At 43.0% G+C, this 19,780-nt stretch overlaps 1 pseudogene; it reads left to right on the top strand.

The window, feature by feature from the left end:
* Nucleotides 1-12,797: 12,797 nt before the first annotated feature.
* LOC107505648 lies at nucleotides 12,798-13,715 on the top strand (annotated as a pseudogene).
* The last annotated feature ends 6,065 nt before the right edge of the window (nucleotides 13,716-19,780 follow it).

Genomic DNA, 19,780 nt, shown 5'->3' with positions numbered 1-19,780 from the left:
GAGGGAAGGACAAGTAGGTGTAGCCAGAGGGAGAAGAGAATGTTCCAAGAAAAGGCACAGTGTGTGCAAAGGCCCTGAGGAGGAGATGGACTGGAAGAGTCTGAGGAACTAAAAGGGGGCCAGTGTGATCAGGTCCAGATATCTAGGGAGAAAGGGACGGGAAATGGCTGCCAGGCTACCATTCACTGCCAAACACACGGATCGACCCACGCAGTTCTTCTTGCCCATACGACTACCCTCTTGTCTCTCAGGGACCCTCCTTAGGCACTTTCCCATCCGCATCCACGTGCCCCTCCAGCTTGTTCTCCAGGACACAGTCACAGGGACCTTTTAAAGAGGTAAATAGTCAGATCTCCCTCCACTTAATGACCTTCAACGGGGCCCGGTGTTTCTAGGGGGCTCTCAGATCGGGATTCCTAAGGTAGCTCTTGTGTCAAATCCCTTCACCTCTCGGTCTCAGTAGGGCTGCAGTGCCACAGCCTCTTCTAAGAAGTCTACCCATCCACAGCTCTCATCACCCAGGTGGCCATGTGTTGTACAACACAATATAACATAATCCCTCATGACCAACAGGACCAGGTGCATCTCGTGACCCATGGTACAGAACCTCAGACACGGTGGAGAGAAAAAGGACAATCGATCAGAATGTCTCTCTTAGGAGTTTGACCTGAGGAATTCCATGAGACTAGCCAGAATTTGAAAGGATGCCGTAAGGTCCAGCCAGGGTCATGTCAAGCCAAAGCCACATGTGATCTGACACTAGGAGAGGGCAAATGCAGTGAGGTAGCAGAAGAAGTCAGTCAGCAGAAAGAGAGAGAGAATGGAGCAAAGGCACAGGGAGAAGCAGGGATGCAATGAAAGACAGACCCTGTGGCCCGGGAGAGAGATGGAGATTCCCTGACTTGGGAAGCTTTGGCTCCTGACAGCTTCTGGCTCCTACCCCAGGTGGCCAGCTCGGCCTCATCTGGACCAAGGTGGCCTGAGGCCCCTTTTCTCATTGTCATGCAGGTGAATCCCTACCACGGATTCCTCTTTGCTTCAACTAGATTGAGGCGTCTCTGCTCTTTGAGCTCCCAGGATCCAAGCAGGTAGCTACTCGACTGGCCACAGCATCTTGCTCTTCGGCCTCTCCCTTAGCACACAGGGTTTATATGTGCTCAATATGTACCAGCTGAGGAAAAATGAGTGTATGAAATTTATATCCAAAACAATGGCTGAGAGGCATTTGGAGCTTGTTTTTCCTACTCATATCAGTCTTAATTGGCACATTCTGCATCTTGGATAAAAATGGCATTTTCAGTGAACTTAGAGCAAAAAGTCGTGGAGAAAATGGTTAGGAGGGAGGCAGAAAAGGGCAGGTAAGGCAATCTGTAACACCTATTTATATAGACAGTTACCTGCAAGCAAATACCTATAAGTACCTCTTCAATCACACAATTTGAATGAAGACAGTAGCATAGCACCCACAAAGGAATGTGTACCTGGCTAAAGAGTCTACATTTTCTGTTTAGTTAGTGATGTCCTTTCCTTAGATGAAACATTTTGAACCTTGAATGAGGCAGAAACTTCCCCCTGTAATTCACTCGTGCTCCTCTTTCTTGCAATGGCCTGATGTATCTTTATTATCTTTCTTAGTGGTACTACGTTAGCTGCGTGGGCCCCAGTCAACATCCCACTCCATCTGTGAGCATCCCTGCTTGCAGCACCCAGAGCTGGTCCCTGGACAGGATAGAGCTATATTCAGACACAGACAGGAGGTGATTGCCTGTGTCTTTGATTCCAACTGCCAGAGCCACAAAGCTAAACTCCTTGAATAGTTGTCAGCCAGCCCACTGAGGTCTCCATAACTGGAGAGAGGGTTCCAGCTGTATAGAAAATAATTCGGTGCCCCCCCCCTGCCAAAAAAAAGAAAAGGAAGTAGTCTAACTGTCATTTTCTTATTTTATACAAATAACAAAAGGCTTCCTTCCCTGGGCATTCTCTCACCTTGAAGCTCAGAAGGAAATATGCATATAGGGTAAGAAGTAGCTTCAACACACATCATTAGGCTCCTTGAGACAGACTATTCGTGAGCTCCTTGCATTTCCCAGACTGCTTTGCTGATAGGAGGCCATGTGACTAGTTCCAGCCTATGGGCTGCGGGGAAAATTCTGTGAGTCATGCCTGGGCCAACTCCTCCTACTGCTAGAGTCTCATTGAAGGCCACCTGCAAGATGAAAAAGGGATGCCCAATACACATCTGACTTTATGTGAACAAGAAATGAACTTCTATTGCATTTGGTCTCTGAGATTTGGGGGTTTATGTGTTACCACAGCACAGCACAGCCTACTCTGGGGCTCACACTACGAGATTCTAGGTGGGCAAAACCCAAAAGGTAAGGAATAGTTCTGATTTCAAGGAGCTTACAGTTGAGGCTGGAAGCTCAGGAAGGCAAATATTCCCATGTCAAATGTTAAAATTCAGACCACAAAGTTGACAAACTGGTATAGATATTGTTCTAACATCTCCATAATAGAAAGATGATTTTTACACATGAGTTAAAGGGCAGGCTGACAGGCTAACAATTATGGCCCTAAGAGATAAAATTTCATTAAACAGGAACTGTAAATATGATGACCATGCAGTTCTGAGGTGGCGGGCTAACTTCTTTAACTTTGTAATATAGGATATTTTTAAACATACAGAAAAATAGAGAGAATAGTGTAATGAACCTTTGCTCTACTTATCACCCAGCTTAAACAATAATCACCATTTTCTTGTGTGTTTTCATCTACTCCCCATGTTTCTTTCACTGTAGTATATTTTTGAAATGATCTAATAATCAGTCCTTAGTCAAATGTCCCCAATTACCTAAAAAAAAAAAAAAAGAAAAGAAAAAAAAATCTCTTAACAATGTGTTCAAATCAGGACTCAAAGAAGTTCAAACACTGAATCTCATTCGTATGTCTTTAAAATCTGATTTTAGCTGTGATAGTTTATCCTGACATTGTTAAATGCTGTTTATATACATCAACATAGATAATACATTTTAAGGGCCCTGCCTTCTCTGCTCTCACATAAGAACATGAGAAATCTCGTAAACATCCCCTGAAATATCGAAAGCCACCTAATTGTGTTGGGTTTGCAGAAGCCAGACAGAAAAATGTCTGGCCAGACAGCATGTGCCAAACACACATGCCATGTGGCCCAGAAAGGGTATCAGATATGAGACCCAGACAGGCCCTTGGGAAGTGGCTACTGGAGGAAGAGAGGCCACCCAGAGTGTGCGTCCATGTCCTTAACCACTGCAATATACGAGGTCCCATCTCGAGACCAGGGTACTGTGGGAAGGCTGTATTCTATCAGCGAAGGTGGAAAGTGGCCCATGACTCTGGTTCCTAGCTTTGGCTTCTCACCAAGAACACAGACGTGGCTCCCATGAGGCAGGCAACATGTCCAGCTGGCGTTCTGTGAGAAGAATCACAGCTGCCCGGGGCGTTTGAGCCTGTGCCTTTGGCACAACTGTAACACTACCAACCAGGTGAGAGAACGTGACCCGAAGGCCAGATTTCAAACTCAGATGATTACTGTTTACTGCTATTGCAGAATTGGGGAGAATTTTTGAATCAGAGAGAGAGAGAAAGAGGACAAACAGACACAGAGACAGAGGAAAAGAGTGAGGAGGCATCCATCAGCTATCCACCCACCCATCCACACCAAGGAGAGGTGCATCAAGCAAGTAGGAGCCAGAAAAAGGGAGAGGCCCCAAGCAGCGTGAGGCAGAGAGAAGAACAAAGCCGGGGAGAACACCATCTTTTCCAGTCTGACAGTTTTCTGAAGACCTCCACTCCAAAAACAAGCCGCTGCGAGAGAAACTAACAGGTAAGCTGCAGCCTTGGCCTTCATTTTTCTGCAAAGGACGCTGCCTCGCCAGCTTGGTTGAATTGCCCAGGCTGCACTCCCTCGATGGGTATAAACAAGAGGCCTTTGTTGTTTTCCCGGCGCAAACGAAATCAGAGCAATCAATACAACAGCGTCTCAGATGTGGATTACTGGTTTCGAAAGGGACCCAGATCCCAGAAATTCCGCCAAAGAGAAAATGAAAAGGTCTGAAGAGAAAGCAGAAGGCTGCAGCTAGGACCATGTGCCAATTAAGAGGGCTCCTTTGGAGCGACTTTGCGTGGCAATGCGAACAGTGCATGTAAAGGATCAAAAGCAGTAGGGACCCTCTCCCATCAGTCACAAAAGATGCGTAAGGCCGGTTCCTTTGAATGCTGTTTTAGTAGTGGTCTCATACAATACATCTTAAGGAACATTTATACTGTGTTCACTGTGCATTCAACTGTGGCCACTTCAAAGGTTTAGCCAAGTATTTTATGGCCATGGTAAAGGGTTCTTATTGATTTAAATTACAAGCTTGGCTCCCGTCAGCTCCACTTGAGGGCAAAAATGCAATAAAATATCCCACAGCACAAGAGACAGACATATCGCATTGAAAATCTTAAGAGATCCTTTTTACTATAATCACTCTCAATGATATTTATTTATATGGGGAAGGTTATCAGAGAGATTTGTCTACAATCTTTAGGCTTTGGGGATTTGTCTTGGTTTGGGTGTTTGTTTTTTTAAAAATCTGATTCTGACCTGGGCCAGAAAAAGGTCATGAGTGCATTCCATGTTCCCCGGCTTAGTCTTCCACCTCTCCCTGGCTATTGACAGAACGGCTGATTCCAAAAAAACAGTGACATTGACATACTGGCCATCACAGCTGAGGGATTATGGTTTTCAGTCCTCTGATCATTTGCATATCCAGCAGGCCAAACTCAGATGAATGAGAGGTGTCAACGCAAGAATGACAAGCCCATCAAGGCGATGGAAGGCTGTCCCAGGATTAACTGTCAAGGAGACAAACTCCACTCTGGAGACAGAGGTATGAACACACGAGTGGAAGACTCTGTAAAACTGAGAGGGCTTTGAAGATGTCAGTCTGAAATGCCGATGATGCTACTCACTAAACCCTGTGATAATTAGCACAAAAGAAGTCCCTTTCTGTTAAGAAAAGCGGAGAAAGCCAAAGCAGCATGCCCTGGTCAGCTTCATTCCTGGTTCTTTTATAATAATTTCCCTGAAACATACCCAAAACGGAGCTAACCCCTGAACATACACAGAAAATAGCAAATGACTATTATGTATCTGACATTTGAAATAACATGTTTCTGGAGGGTTGGCATTACAAGAGTCATTTCACTTCAAAATGTTATTCCTAATGTAATTTTTTAAAATTCATAAGAGGCACTTGCTAGAATTCATTGTAGCACTAAAGTCACTCAAAAGACAGAGGTCAAATTCATTTCATTTCTTTTATGTTTTCTTCTCTCTGCTAGATGAAATAAATGATTAAGCCTAGAACACTTGGCAGTTCAGCGAATGTGCTCCGTGGCACCATTACAAGATCGATTTTCTCAATACAGGAGTCTTTCTAGGGTGCACATTGCTTAGCTGACATCTGTCGCCGTTGTCATGGCAGCGCTCTCTCCAGCATAGTGAGAGGTCAGGCCTGACAGGGAAGGCCTCGCCAGCTCTACCCCAGTCACTTCAAGGTTAACAGCCAATGGACCAAAGAAATAGGCAATTATAGTACAGTCAATTCCGGTTAAGGAAATATCTGAGAAGTAAATATGTCTGATAAGTGAATGGAAATGAAACAGCCAATGCTATCGATGCAGTCCCATAATATCAATATTATTCTGTGGTGCAGTTTGGTTTGTTTCTTGTAAAATTTCCACGCTCAAAGAAATCTAGCAAGAGAGAGGATAAGCTAAACTTCATTATGCTGCCATTAGCCTCTGTTCTTGAAGAACAGAATTCCCACAAGTGGATAGATGGATAGCAGAAGAGCAAGGCTTCTTCAAAGAAAAAGTGCAAAGAAGACTCCCGGGATCTTCACCTCTGTTGGCTCGGTCCTCTGATATTTCAACTGCATGTTTGCCTAAAGGAGGTTCTCAGCACTTTAAAGGGAATTGACTAAAATGATAGTTCTCATTGCTATTTCTTATTTACTAAATTTATTACTTATCAGGATGCAAAGTCCTTCCTACAGTTTCGACAACTTTGAAAATATCAAGCTTTCCAAATTACCAATATGTTGGAATTAATTCCCAATGATGTACATTTCTACTAAAGCATAAGTTTCGATAGAGAAAAGGTATTATTCTAATAGACATTCTTTGAACAGAATTAGAAAAATGACAGCTGGAACTAAAAAGCAAAGATTCTCAATTACAAGTTGCATGCTCCAGGAATTCAGTTGCTGACAACCTCTGCAGGTTGCAATGCCCGAAATTCATTAAAGTACACACATTCATATTACCCACTCCTGATTAAATCTTGCAGTGAGTGTAAAGAGATCTTTAGATTTCATCAGATACTTGAAACAATAGCAATGACTTTTTTCAGCTGTGAGATTTTATTACTCACAAAGAAGAATGGAAAATTAGGGGTAAAAAAACTATGTGCATATTGTCACTGTGGTTATTCATACCAGATTTTTGTCCAAATGTTCTTGGCTATGGTCAGTGTTAACCACAGTGACTGCTGAGGTCTTCGATCCATCCTTGGCCACATCAAGAGGAGGAATCTCATTGAGCAGTGGTCAGGTTACACTTGCCGACTTGTTCCCCAGAGTGCTCACTCATAAACCGAAGCCATTCACGTCTTCCTCCTCCTTCATGGGTAGAAGCTGGTTCAGCACGTTCAGCCTGACAGGCTCTTGAGAACCAACAGCTTCAGGTGAAAATTCAGCATTATTTTAGTTGGATTATGTGTGGATGCGAGAAAGAATAACTATTCAAATTAGCTTAAGCGTAGAGGATTCTGGTAAAGATGCAATTCACAATCCTGAAAAGGGTTGGAAATAGATTCAGGAAATGAATTACTTGCAAGGCAATTAGGAGCTAGAACTGGAACTAGAAACCCAGAAACCAGGTTTATTTGCTCTACGTGCACGTCATCTCTGCCACGCTTTTCTTCTTTAAGTCTCTATTTCAACAAGCTTCCTCTGCTTTCGGCGTAGCTTTACTTGGCACAACCTTTCAGTTTTAAGACCATCCTCGTCTTATTAACTCAGTCGCTCAATGTCCAGATCTCAAACTCCCATGAAACAGGGTCTGATTACCTCGGCCCAGGCAACCAATTGGTTCTCCCACAAGCAAGTGCCCGGCTGGATTGAACCAGCTGGGATGAGGGTAGGACTGGGTATGGTTATGAAATTTAATCATGACTGCCCAAGTCCACCCCTACAACAAAGGCAAGGTATTTAAAATATACCTTCCATGCCTTCTGCAAGGATCAGAGATGACACATGAATTGAAAATTCTCCGCATTCCCAAAACTTCCACTGAGGTGGTTAGTCAACAATACGACCATGAATTTGTGCGAGCTGAAGTGTTGTCAGACAGCCCACCAACATAAAATGGCTACCCTTGCAGAAATGCTGCACCGACTCCTCCTTCCTTGCCTAGTTACAGAAAAAAATACACACTCTTCAGCGTCGGCCTTCACAACGGGCTTTTGCCAGAACTGCACCCTCTGTCCCTCTGTAGCCTGCATTCGCCCCGCACTTCAACTGACCTGAACTGTGTCCTGCTCCCTGTTCAAGTGCCACCCTTCCCGTTTCTCTGGCCCTCCCTCCACACAGTGTCTCCATTCCACCTTCTCTCTGGGCTCCACTATCAGTAAATAGAACTAACTCACGGAGGCTCTCAGAGAATAGCCAGGAAGTAATGAATGGCCCCTGGAAGTGGGGTCTTTTCTCAAGCAGAGAGTCTAAATGAACACTGGATGTCATCTGTTAAGAGAAAGCAAACAGGGCCTGTCCTTGAGGGCGGGCTCAGATGCCAGCTTCCTCATAAAACCTTCCCTTGACTACCCAGATGAAAAATCAATAATCTCTCCTTAGAGGAAACATTTAATGTCTCTATCACTGTTTTCCTAATGTAAGAACCGGTGAGTCCTTGAAATTACAAGCCCATAGGCCTCAGCTGAGAAACAGTGCACTAGAAGTTAAACCTTGTCACTTGAGGGGTCATTTGGGCCATGTTCAGTCATAAACTCGGACCCGGAAATAATATGGCTGTTCTAAGAAATTAGATAGACCTCCAGGTGATCTAGAATATTCTTCTACTAATATTTAGATGACCATTAAAATAAAAACAGAAATCATCATCATTGTTAAGTGCCAATTTTAAATACGTAATTGTTCAGGGCCTGTGTCAGCTGGCACACCCAGAAGACTCTCATTCCAAATCACTGGGCCCACACAGAATTAATCAGATACCACCTCCACCATTTTGATTTGACTGTGTAGTTCGGGCTTCTAAACAAACAAACTTACAAACAGCTCCTGTAGCTAGGTAAAGTAAATACCTTCTATTTACTCTTGCTCATAATTCCATAATTCCAGAGCTTGTTTTGGATAGCGATAGATTTCCAATTTGTTCACCTGTAAACTACTCAAAACACTGATCCAGGTCTGTGATTTTAGATACACCATCACCATAGGAACCCCTGTCATCTGCTAAAACAGGAGGGCAGAGAACCGCTTTATGTGATCACAGGTTGTGGAAAAATAAGTATTCGTTCCATTTGAGGATTTTCTTTTTATCATCTCAAAACTGAGAATTAACTGTGGTGGAGATAGAGATGACTTTTTTTTATCAAGTGGTTTTTTTCCATGTGAGCTGTGGCTATTTTTAAAATTCTTTATCTAATATATAAGATGCCAAGAACTGTGCCAGGCATCTGAGAATACGAATACCTCATACCCTAATACAGGAGACAGGTATGTAACTAGATAATGCAATAGAATAAATTTTGCAAACGAGGTATATACTAAAGGCTGTGAGAAAGAAGAAAATTGTTAACACGCAGGCATTTCAGGAGAGTGTCACAGAAAAGAATCTTTCCGATTGAGTATTGTATTAGTTACAGATTGCTACATAACAAATTATGCCAAAACATAACAGCTTTAACCAAATATTCTTTTTCTCTCGGTTTCTGTGTCAAGAATTTGAGAGCTAGTTAAAGGTTTCTCATGAGGTTGCAATCCCGTTCACTCACGTGGCTGTTGGAAGGAGACTTCGCTCAGCAACTCTCAGCGAGCTTCTCCGTGGGGCTGCTTCAGTGTCATGAAAGTCAGCTGGCTCTCCTGTGAATGAGTAAACTGAGAGACAGAGAGACAGAGAGTTTCTCATCTTGGACATCACACACCACTACTTTCTGCATATTCTATTTGTTAAAAGTTACTAAGTACAGGTCACACTTAAGGGAATGGCAGTTAAGTGCCATCTTTTGAAGTCAGTTGTATCACAGAACTCACGGACATATTTTTAAATCGCCGTGAGTACTGAATGAATATGAGCACTCTACAGAGAAACATAGAGAGAGGTGACTGACCTCCTGGGGCCGTCTACACAGAAGGAAGAGCATGTACAGGTGTAAAAGACTACAAATTGCAGGGAAAGCGAGAAGTTCACTGGAGGTGTTCAAACTTACTTTAGCCATTTGATTAGATGAAGTCTTACGAAAAAGCCCAGTATGCAAATAAATAAAATTAGCTCTACTAGAGTCGAAAATAGGTGAAGGACGAAAAGAGGGAAATCTTACCGCAGGGCAGCCTTTACGAGAACTCCCTGGAGGCCTTAGCACCCCACAGTTGTTTGAAAGTCGCTGCTACACCAATAGCTATTAGCGCTCATACACAGGTGCAAGGCATACTCTCTGTTAATCTTTGTCTTATCACATAAACTGCGCTCGTGCTACGCAATTGAACTGTAACAAAAAAAAAAAAAGTAGATCAAATTCTCACTAAAAAGAGAATAATGATCTTGTTGCAATACAAGAAAATCCCAATTTACTAATGGGTTATATTCCAAGAGTTCATTTGTAAGAGGGCTCTTTAGAACTCTGTGTATCAGTTAGCTATTGCCACAAAGATGTAGTATAACAAACCATCCCAAAACCCAATGACTTAAAAAAGATTATCATTTATTCTCACACATCTGTAGGCGAGCTGAAGATCATTGATTTCAGCTGGCACTCAGTTCCACGGCTTTGCTTCAAGTTGGAGGTCAGCTAAAGGGGTAACAGCTGTCCATAGGAAGTTCATCTCCTAGAGAAGAAAAGCAAAAGGGCACGAGAGGGTGAGCAAAGAAACACAAATCCTCTTAAGGCCTGGGGTCAGAACTGGCAGGCTTTTGCCCACATGATTGTCCAAAGTCAAGGGGTAAGACAAAACATTCCACCCACATGAGGCTAAAGCAAGGCAGTGAAGAATCGAAACCAATCATTCATTCTACTATATTCTGAATGCATGTTTCCATAAAAACAAAACTTGAATTGTGCTTTATCATATTGGCTCACCAAAACTAATTTAATGCTAAGAGGACTAACGACAGTGGCCAATGGTCAGTTACATGATGCAGACACATGTTCTAAGTAAGTCAAGTTTGCCTTCCGGGCTCATTTTCTTCACCCCCTTCTCAGCAATGTTCACATCTCTCCCCGACGTGCTCTGCATCTTCATGGCTGCCCTAAACCCCTCACCTCTTGGCCTCACTCTTCCCAATTATCCCAGCCCCCGAACTCAGAACTCTGAACCCCTCAATGCGAACCCTCCAGCTGGCTGCCAAAAGGAAAACCATCTAATTGCCCCAAGTCATAATCACCTAAGAATGGCCCATTGCTTCTTAACAGTCCCTAAGACCTTTGCCTTCTGGAAAGGGCCTGTCCCACAGGCCACTGATCCTCCCACTGGTAAGCTTTAAGACAGTAAGCACATTGGTAAAAGTTAAAAAGTCTGGGATATTTTCGGAAAAGGGGACTATGTCTTACACAGGCCTGCCAGTTAACTCTCATTTTGTGAAGGAATTGTCATTCATACATGTGAAGGCTGCTGTATTCACTTTATTACTCTCAGTTCCAATATTTTCTTTTTCTCTTTATGTTGCTACAGGGAATTGAACTCACCAAGAGATGATAAATGCTGGCGACATGATTTACATCTCATTATAGAACCAGTGTTGTTTCCCATTTTAAAATTTACTCTATAGGCCAAATCTTTAAAGACTTTTTTTTCTTTCAACATTAAAATGACATATTTCAACATGAAATATGCCTACTTTGACTTAGGAGGAGCTTAATGATTCAGCCCTTGTATTGGGTTTTCATATGAACATCCCTATTTTAAACAAACAAACAAAGAAATTATTATCTTGAGAACAATGCTATTAATCATCTTTGAAAATGTGTTTACTTTAAAGACAGATCACAAAGAAAGATTTCAACTATTAAATTTTAGTAACACCACTTTTCTGCCCTGTTCAAAAATCCGTACAGACAAAGGGAAATGGACAGTTGAGAATTGCGGATAACAGGTAAAAGACTAATCTGAATAATTTGGACCAAAAAAATATAGCTTTATTGATCCTGAGGTATGAATTTATGTATGGTTCATCATTTCTGCTGATGTTTTCATGACAAAAAATAGCAATGCCTATATGCCTATGACAGTATTATTATGTCATAATTTAACCACTTTGGGCAGCTTTTGAAATAGTCAATATCCTCCCCCATGACTTTGCCATGCAAAGTACAGTACCCATCATCGAGCTACCTGAGGATGGGCCAGTAGGAACAATTATTTCTCTGCTTGTCTAGTCAAGTGCCAATATCCATTGCACTGACTTCAGGTAGGCTCTGTTAAGTTAGGATTCGGAGTGTGTTCATTTAAGAGCTCCTTCTCACATATTTTCTTACATTAGCTAAAGAGGTCATTTAAATTCCATACTACCTAAGAAAGAATGCTTTTCTCTTGCTTCTTAATAATCAAGTTCTGATGAAGTGTAAATATAGTAAAAATTCTCAGTGAAGAGGACTATGAAAGGGGGTGTGTAATAAAGAATATGTTTAGAAAGCTAAGTTCCCCTTCTCAAATGACAGGGTAGCCAAGCACTCGTCAGTCATAAAGCTAGCTGTCCTTATTACTGGCTCATTTAGAGTGAACTTGTAGGTTAATGGCTAACGCGAGGCAAGGGGCTCAAAGCAACGGTTCAAATTCCAAATCCTACACTTACCTTCCATAACTTGGGCAAGTTATTTAACCTCTTTATATCTCAGTTCCTTTACCTATAGGTGAGGATAATAGTATATACCGCTTAACTGTAAAGATGGAATTAGTCCAGCTGTTTAAAGTCCAGAACAGTGCCTAGCACATCGTAAGCACTCTACCAGGGTTTATTGTCCTCCTCATGTCATCATCAACACCACCACCACCATCATCTGTGGATTCCTCTTAGCCCTCTTTCCTTTTAATTCAGATCTTTGAGAGCAGCGGAATCTGCCTGTAGTTGATCTGAATTCTTGAGTTCCTACTTAAACGTTGCTGTTGGGAGTATAGCTTGGCCAACCACTAAGATTTTGGCATAATCTAATAAAGTTGAAATGCTCATCCCGTATGAGCTAGCGATGCTACTTTCGGGCATATACAAGGGAGAAATTTTTTAGGCCAGTGCACAAAGAGACTAGATTGGATTAGAATATTCATGGCAACATGGTTTGTAATAATAAAAAATAAATAAAAAGAGACATCCAGATGGTTATTGACAAGAGAATGAATAAATAAGTCTTAGAATATTCACACGACAGAATAACAGACAGTAGTGAATGTGAGTAAAGCATGTTACACGTATCAGCTCGGACAAATTTCGTAAACACAATGTTGAATAACAGAAAGCAATTCGTAGGAGACCATACCGGTATGATCAGTATCATTCCATTTACGTAGAGTTCAGATGCATGGAAAGCTTGTTTTTAAAAAGCAAGAGAGCTTTTCCACGCCCACTGAGCGCCGCTCTGGCTCAGACTCTGGGCTCCTGCTAAGCCAGTGCCACTGTCGTCCTTCAAGTCCTACCGGCCACCCCGTGATGATTCACTGGGACCTCATCAGCCACGATGAGATGCTTTCCAACATCTACAATCTCCGGGAGACTGTGGATGGGAGGCGGAGAGGAAGATGGTCAGTAGGACAGAGAGTGACATTGATGACATACATGCTCATTGGCGGACGCACTTCTGCTAAAGGCCCCAGGGTGAAGGTCCCTGGAGCACAGGGGCCACTGGTGTTGATATCGTCATGAACCATCATTGGCAGGAAATCAGCTTCACAAAAGAAGCCTACAAGTACATCAAAGATTACATGAAATCGAAGGGAAACTTGAAGAACAGAGACCAGAAAGAATAAATAAAACCTTTATGACAGGGGCTGCAGAACAAACCAAGCAAGTCCTGGCTAATTTCAAAAAACTACCAATTTTTTTTTTTTTTTTTTTAGGTGAGACAATCCTTGGTTAACCTCACAGATTACAAAGACTTTGTCAACTTACAATATCTTTTTTTTTTTTTTCACACCTACAAGCACCTGGTCTTCCTTGGTGGTCTCCCATCCAAATACTAACCAGGCCTGACCCTGCTTAGCTTCCGAGATCAAACACATCGGGCTTGTTCAGGGTGGCACGGCCATAGACTAAAACTTATTGGTGAAAATATGAATCCAGATGGCACGCTTGCTCTGCTGGACCACTGTGAGGATGGTGTGACCCCGAATATGATTTTCTTTAAGGACGGTTTAGAAATGTTAACAAATTTGGCAATTTTGGTCTGTCCCCTGTCATCACTGTAACTGGCTGCTACTTTTCACCCACATTCCAGGACTAGGACAGATGAGACTGATGTTATCTTGGGCTTTTCATTTATTTTGACTTTGGTTTATTTAGAGTGGAGGCATTGTTTTTAAGAAAAACATGTCATGTAGGTTGTTTAAAAATAAAATACATTTAAATTCATTGGAGAGAATGCCTCTTAGTTTAATACATATTTAAATCCATCCTGTGTAGCGTTCCCAGAGAAGCTAGAGCCTGGTTGTAGACCACTATTATGAAGCCTAAGATTGTCTTCTACAGCAAAAGCTACTTTTGGGACTGGAATATATATCTAAAGTCTTAATTCTGAGTTCTGAGTTGGAGTAAAGGGAAGGACCATGCTCACAGCAGAGCCAACATTTGAAGAGGATTCCTTAAGACATTTCATCACCCACAAATGGAGCTCATTAACTCTGGACATGATTACCAAAAGAATAAAAAGACACTAATACAATTGGGAGCAAAAAAGAAAAAGGGCAGGACCCTGATATGCACGAAATCACGATCACGGATACGTCTGGGCATTATTGGCGTCTCAGTGGTAGCGGCAATGTATTTCCTAATGTGGGTAGGTAGTTATGTAGATATGCATTTTTACTGCAAAGTTTTATAACTCCCATTTACTATGAATTTGTAAGTATTTTAACAACGAAGAAAAAATAAAACCACTACCTTGCGTGGAGTCCCTCCTCGTTTCTCTCAGATGGCACTCCCACGCACATCTGCGACAGGACAAATTTAAAACAGCCGCAGTTTCTCCCCTTCAATACGCCAGGACACTCCTGGGGGTGTCTCTCTTTAGGGATGTGCAGGGGGGTCCAGTTAAAAGGGCGTTCTGCCTCTATGCTTTTCCCCCTTAATATAAGACTATAATATCATATCAACATGATCTGGACGCCTCTTCTCACAAACATTACTCTACGTATCGCCCCGCCAAGCAGGAGGTGGGTTTACTTTTGTATTTTGCAAAGAAGAAATGGAAGCACAAAGCCACCACGATCCTACCACCCAACTGTTACAGTCCCGTGTCTCCCTTCAGGGGACTTCTATTCCCTTTACCCCTAAAGGTCCCCTCGTGCCTTACTTTTGCCTCCATGAACCATCCACAAGTTCTTTTGGAAGTCAAAGAGCTATAAATCTTAAATTAAAAGAAAAGAAAAGAAAAGAAAAGACAATGGCCCCTCTGGGATTCAAACCCAACTCTCCTGATTACGGGCTCTGTAATTGAACATCCTCTAAATGGGATTTAAATCCATACGAGCTGTTCATTATGCAGCAACACGCAAGACGAGAGCTGCGGGGAGAGGACGGAACGGCTCAAAGCCCCGGGCCGCACTCACCTGCGATAATGGGAACTGGTCCCCCCGGAGGGTGGACGCCCGGCCGCCGGCCCCTCCCTGCAGCCGCCCAGGGCACCTCTTTGCATTACTTATTTATTTCTAAGATTTGGGGGAGGGAGAGGAAAGAGAGGAAGAAAAGGAAGTGATTGTTCTTCTTAATAGGCTTGCTCTTCTCACTCCGGGTAGAATGGATGCGAGTGGGGCTGAGCACACTCCCTCGCGACCCCTCCCCTCCAAATGCTTCCTTCCCTTGTAAATAATTCAGACGAAAATAAGCTAATCGTGTGCTGGTAATTACCATCCTCCCTCCCGGCAAAGCGACCGACCGACCGCCGCAGGGCCGCCTCCCGGACGTCGCGGGCGGGTAATGCGGCCCACGCTGGTGGCACGCTGAGGCCGGCTGTGCGGGACGTCAGCAGGTGAGGCCGGGCGGCCGCAGCTGTGAGCGCGACGCGGCGACCCGCTGCGCTTCTGTAGAAATGGCTGGCGTTCCGCTGAGGGGCCCGGAAGCAGCACAAATCTAAGACGGCTGCTCTTAACTAAATTCTCCTTATTTTCACTCTGATTTCCATCTTTGTGCATGAGGATAAAGCTCCAAGGCAACTCCCCATCCCCTCCCCTCAAAAAAAGTACCTTTTCTCCCATCTTCACCTCTTCCAAGATTTTTCGTTGAGTGGGTTTACGTCTTCATGTAAAAACACCTTGTTTACCTGTGCGAGCCACATTAACGAGCATCATTAGGAGAGGGGTGAGTGGTCCTTCCAAGTCAGAACCATACAATAAAGTTCAGGCAGGCACGGCACAATCTACAACATGAGAATGAACATTCTCCACCCTGCCCTGCAAAGCAGTGGCAGCTCCCCAAAAAAAACCTCTCCCAGCAGAACTGCGTGTGAGCAGCCGGATGAGGGCGGTGTGGTGGAAGGCCTCTCATTTGAATACTAGTAATTTAAGAAGAAATCTTCATTTAATAATATTGCTTTGCCAAAAGAAAAAAAAAATCTCTATAGACTCATTATTTCCATGGAGAATTAAAGAAGCTGTAAATAATAATTTTGAAAACAGTATAGACAGGACTGTTACGATCCCAGCTTGTTACTGGTATTCAGCACGAGGCCTTGAAGAAAAGGCCAAGCAAAAAGACACTGAACTCGTAAACGTGTAGACAGTATCCTGGCTCTGTTTTCTTGCCCTCATTCACTCCTCCGAGCTGGTGTGGGAAGCTTTGAGGAGCAGAGGGAACTGGCCTTCCGAGCCGGGGATTCTCCATGCTGCCCCGATACAGCAGTAGAGCATGACTCCTTCTCCATGCTGCCTTTCTCAGGGTCAAAGGTGACAGAGGCCCAAGGCTCCAAATGCGACCTGCCCAAGGCTGCAGGCACCAGCTGCACAGGGCTATTTACACTCAAACCAATTAATTTTAAATAAAATTTAAAACCCAGTTCCTGAATCACACTGGCACATTTCAAATGCTTGGTGACCACACGTGGCTAGTGGCTGCTGGACCGGACAGTGCAGGCGCAGAACGTTTCCATCATCTAGAAAGTTCTATGTCAACACACTGTAGAAGATAGGTAGATGTGCTGACCACCTGGGAAATTCTTTCAAAAGAGAAGGAACAGGATCTCCAGCCCTAGGTCACTTCCACAGTAGGTATAACTGCTCTAATAACTGACTATCCCGTGCAACACCCACTGTACTAAAAATCCCGTTTCTACCCTAATGAGCCTGAAGATACAGCCGCAGGGCATTTTCCAGTGCTTCTAAATGTATCCCTCAATTTGGTTAATTCTCCTCTTCCATTTTGGTGTTCTTAATTGCTAACAGGAAAGTTTTGGGAGAGAGGAAAAAAAAGCATATTCTGGGTGAAATATATATTTTTTCATGTTCTAAAAAGAGAGGAGGAATGATTGCAATGATAATAAGACATTTTTGCATCAAAATGTTGCAAAATACATTATGTGGAACAAATTTCAAGATATCAGTATTTTATGAAAAGGCGAGATACAGTTTTCATCCCACCATGGTCAGCCCTCAGGTGTTTAGGGGTTTAAAAGCAGGGAGCCCACTTCCTGTGGCTTTCCGGATGGGGCAGCATTTGAGCTGGATCTTAGAGTGGAAATTCAATAAAGATGTGCAAATTCGGGGAGACTGGGTTTGGAAACGCTGTGAATCTCAATTTAACTGGACGGAGTAAAGAGAAGTGGAGGGAGAAAAGGCCAGAAAGGCAGGTTACAGGGGCGGAAGAGGACCTGCATGTCGACTGGACCAGAAACTTACCACCTTAATACTATCCCAGTTAACAGGGGAATGAAGACTCCAGCACCTGCCTTTATTATTGAAGGGCGGCCACTGTATCCATACTTGTAAATACTTACTACGCCCACTCTGTGACTGGTGCTCCATGTTGTGGGAAGTAACCATGTCATTGGTTATAATGCCAGGTGTCACCAACACCAGAATCCACTTACATTTCTCTCCTTTTTGTAAATATTTACCTGATAGTTCAATTCATCTTCGGAGTGATAGATCTTTCACAAAAGCCACACAATTGCCCCCAGGAAAGTGAAGGAAAGGATTCCTCCTCAAGGAGCAGAGATCTGTAGCTCAGGTGGTGGGAATAACCCTGGACTTGAAGTTGGAAGACAACTTATACCTGGCTCTGTCATTTAGCAAAGCACATGCTTCTCTGACCCTCGATTTCTTATCTTCCTATAAAATAGAGGGAAATAAATGATGTCCGCCCTCGCTCAGCGATAAAATACTGTGAACACAGAAGCTATTACTACATTTAGATAAGAGTTTAGAATAGTTAGTATTGATTCATCATCTGACAAAAAACAAATTCAGGATAACTTTCTTTGTAAATAATGTACTCTTCCTCTTCAAAGTACCAATTTCCTTTCTAATTTAAAGCTACTGTTTCTTTAGAATATTTTATATCCACATTGAGATAGATTATTTCTTCTGCTCTTTTTTTTAGTCTTTTTCCTTCTTAGCTTTGTTTTCTATTTAATTTAGGAGTAAGCAAAGGATTCATTTTGTGTATTAAATTTTGAAAGTAATCATGAATTTCTTGAATTCCTACTAAGTGCTTAAATCATATTCCTGGCCAGGGAGGGTACCAAGGTAGTGTTGGATGTGGGCACAGACCACAAAGACATTACAATCTAATGAGTTACTTAATTTATGTTGTTACATTATATATGCAGTTAAAAAAAAAAACAAAATAAAAGAATAACTGAAGGTTAAATTATAGTCGAGACCACATGTGCTTCGGGGCATAAAAAACCAGCGAACTCACTTAAGACAGGAACACTAAGGGCAAGTTTCGTTCAGTAGGCGGGTTTTGGGTGAGCCCTGATGGGTCGGCAGGATTTGAATGCAAGACAGGAGAGGAAAAGCACCAGGGCCCTGAGAACACAAGGCTATGGTAACAAACAGTACATACTCGTGGGCCAATGAGAACAGTAGCCAGATCGAGTAGGTGGAAAATGTTGAAAAATCAAGGGAAATAATATTGGGTCAGATTATGAAAGATTCAGAAGTTAGGTCCATTGAATAGATGCCTTTTGATAATTTCAACTATTCTGGGTCACATGTAACTCACTGCAATGGGTAGAAGATAGTAAGATACTCTCTCGGTTTCAAGATGCTAATAGTCTGGGACAGAGGACTAAGCTTCCTGACACACAGCTACTTGGATCTATTGACTTGAGAGAGCCAAGGAAACTTCTAGGAAAAAACCCAACAAACTGGTCAACAAACGTGAACTGTTTTTATAACTGTTGGTCAGACAACTTTACACATATCTTGAGAGGGGAAGCCAGGTTGTGGAGAAGGATAGAGAGAATGCGGGAGAGAACTCACTTTGTGGGACGGGGTCTGCGATGAGGGCTCGAGATCCAGCTCTGAGAAGATATCCTGGATAACTGGCTGTGCCTGGTGCCTGCAGCCACCTGACCCCGCTCACAGGCTAGATAAGACATTCGTTCTTTTGTTCAACATACCTGGGTGTCAACATACCTGGCTAGGAACTGAGAAGAGGGCCTCAATACATTTCTTTAGCACCTGAGTGCACAAGGAACAATGTTGTAAGACCCCACCCTCACTGTAACACAGTGGAGGGAGCATTTCACTTGCAGGAGACCACCAAACAGCCACAGCACCCATGAAATCTGATCATGTCAACTGGGACAAGGCGATCTGTTGGTACCTGCACTTAAGCAAGGGAAGAAGGCTCTGCAGAGCAGGTCAGAAGTAGCCATGTGGTAGAAACAAAGGCCAGAAGTATTAAGGTTGATTAGATACATGATCAAAAACACATAATTTATTGCCCCAACTTCCATGGGCGAAATGTACCTCCCTACCCCTTGACTTTGGCCGTGACCAAGTGAATCGCTTTGACCAACAGGATGTTAGACGGCACACAAGCTGGGGCTTAAATTGTGCCTGTGTGGCAGGGCTTGCCCTCTAGTGCTTTATCCATGACCTTGAGAAGATTATGTCCCCGTTAATCTTCTATTCCACATAGGAACAGACCCAGACCTGCAGGATGCATCAGAGTCAAGTCCAATTAACCTGCAGATACACAAGAATTACACGACATATTATGCAAACTGGGATTATCCTTAGCGAATGTGCCTATCAATAACATAATAACCTTATTGTGTTATCACAATAAGAAACTGGTAAGAAGGGCCCAA

This window comes from Rousettus aegyptiacus, unplaced genomic scaffold (genome assembly GCF_014176215.1).
Source record: "Rousettus aegyptiacus isolate mRouAeg1 unplaced genomic scaffold, mRouAeg1.p scaffold_m13_p_13, whole genome shotgun sequence".
Taxonomy (NCBI): Eukaryota; Metazoa; Chordata; class Mammalia; order Chiroptera; family Pteropodidae; genus Rousettus; species Rousettus aegyptiacus.
Note: the sequence above shows the minus strand (reverse complement) of the source record. Positions and strands in the feature narration are given on the sequence as shown.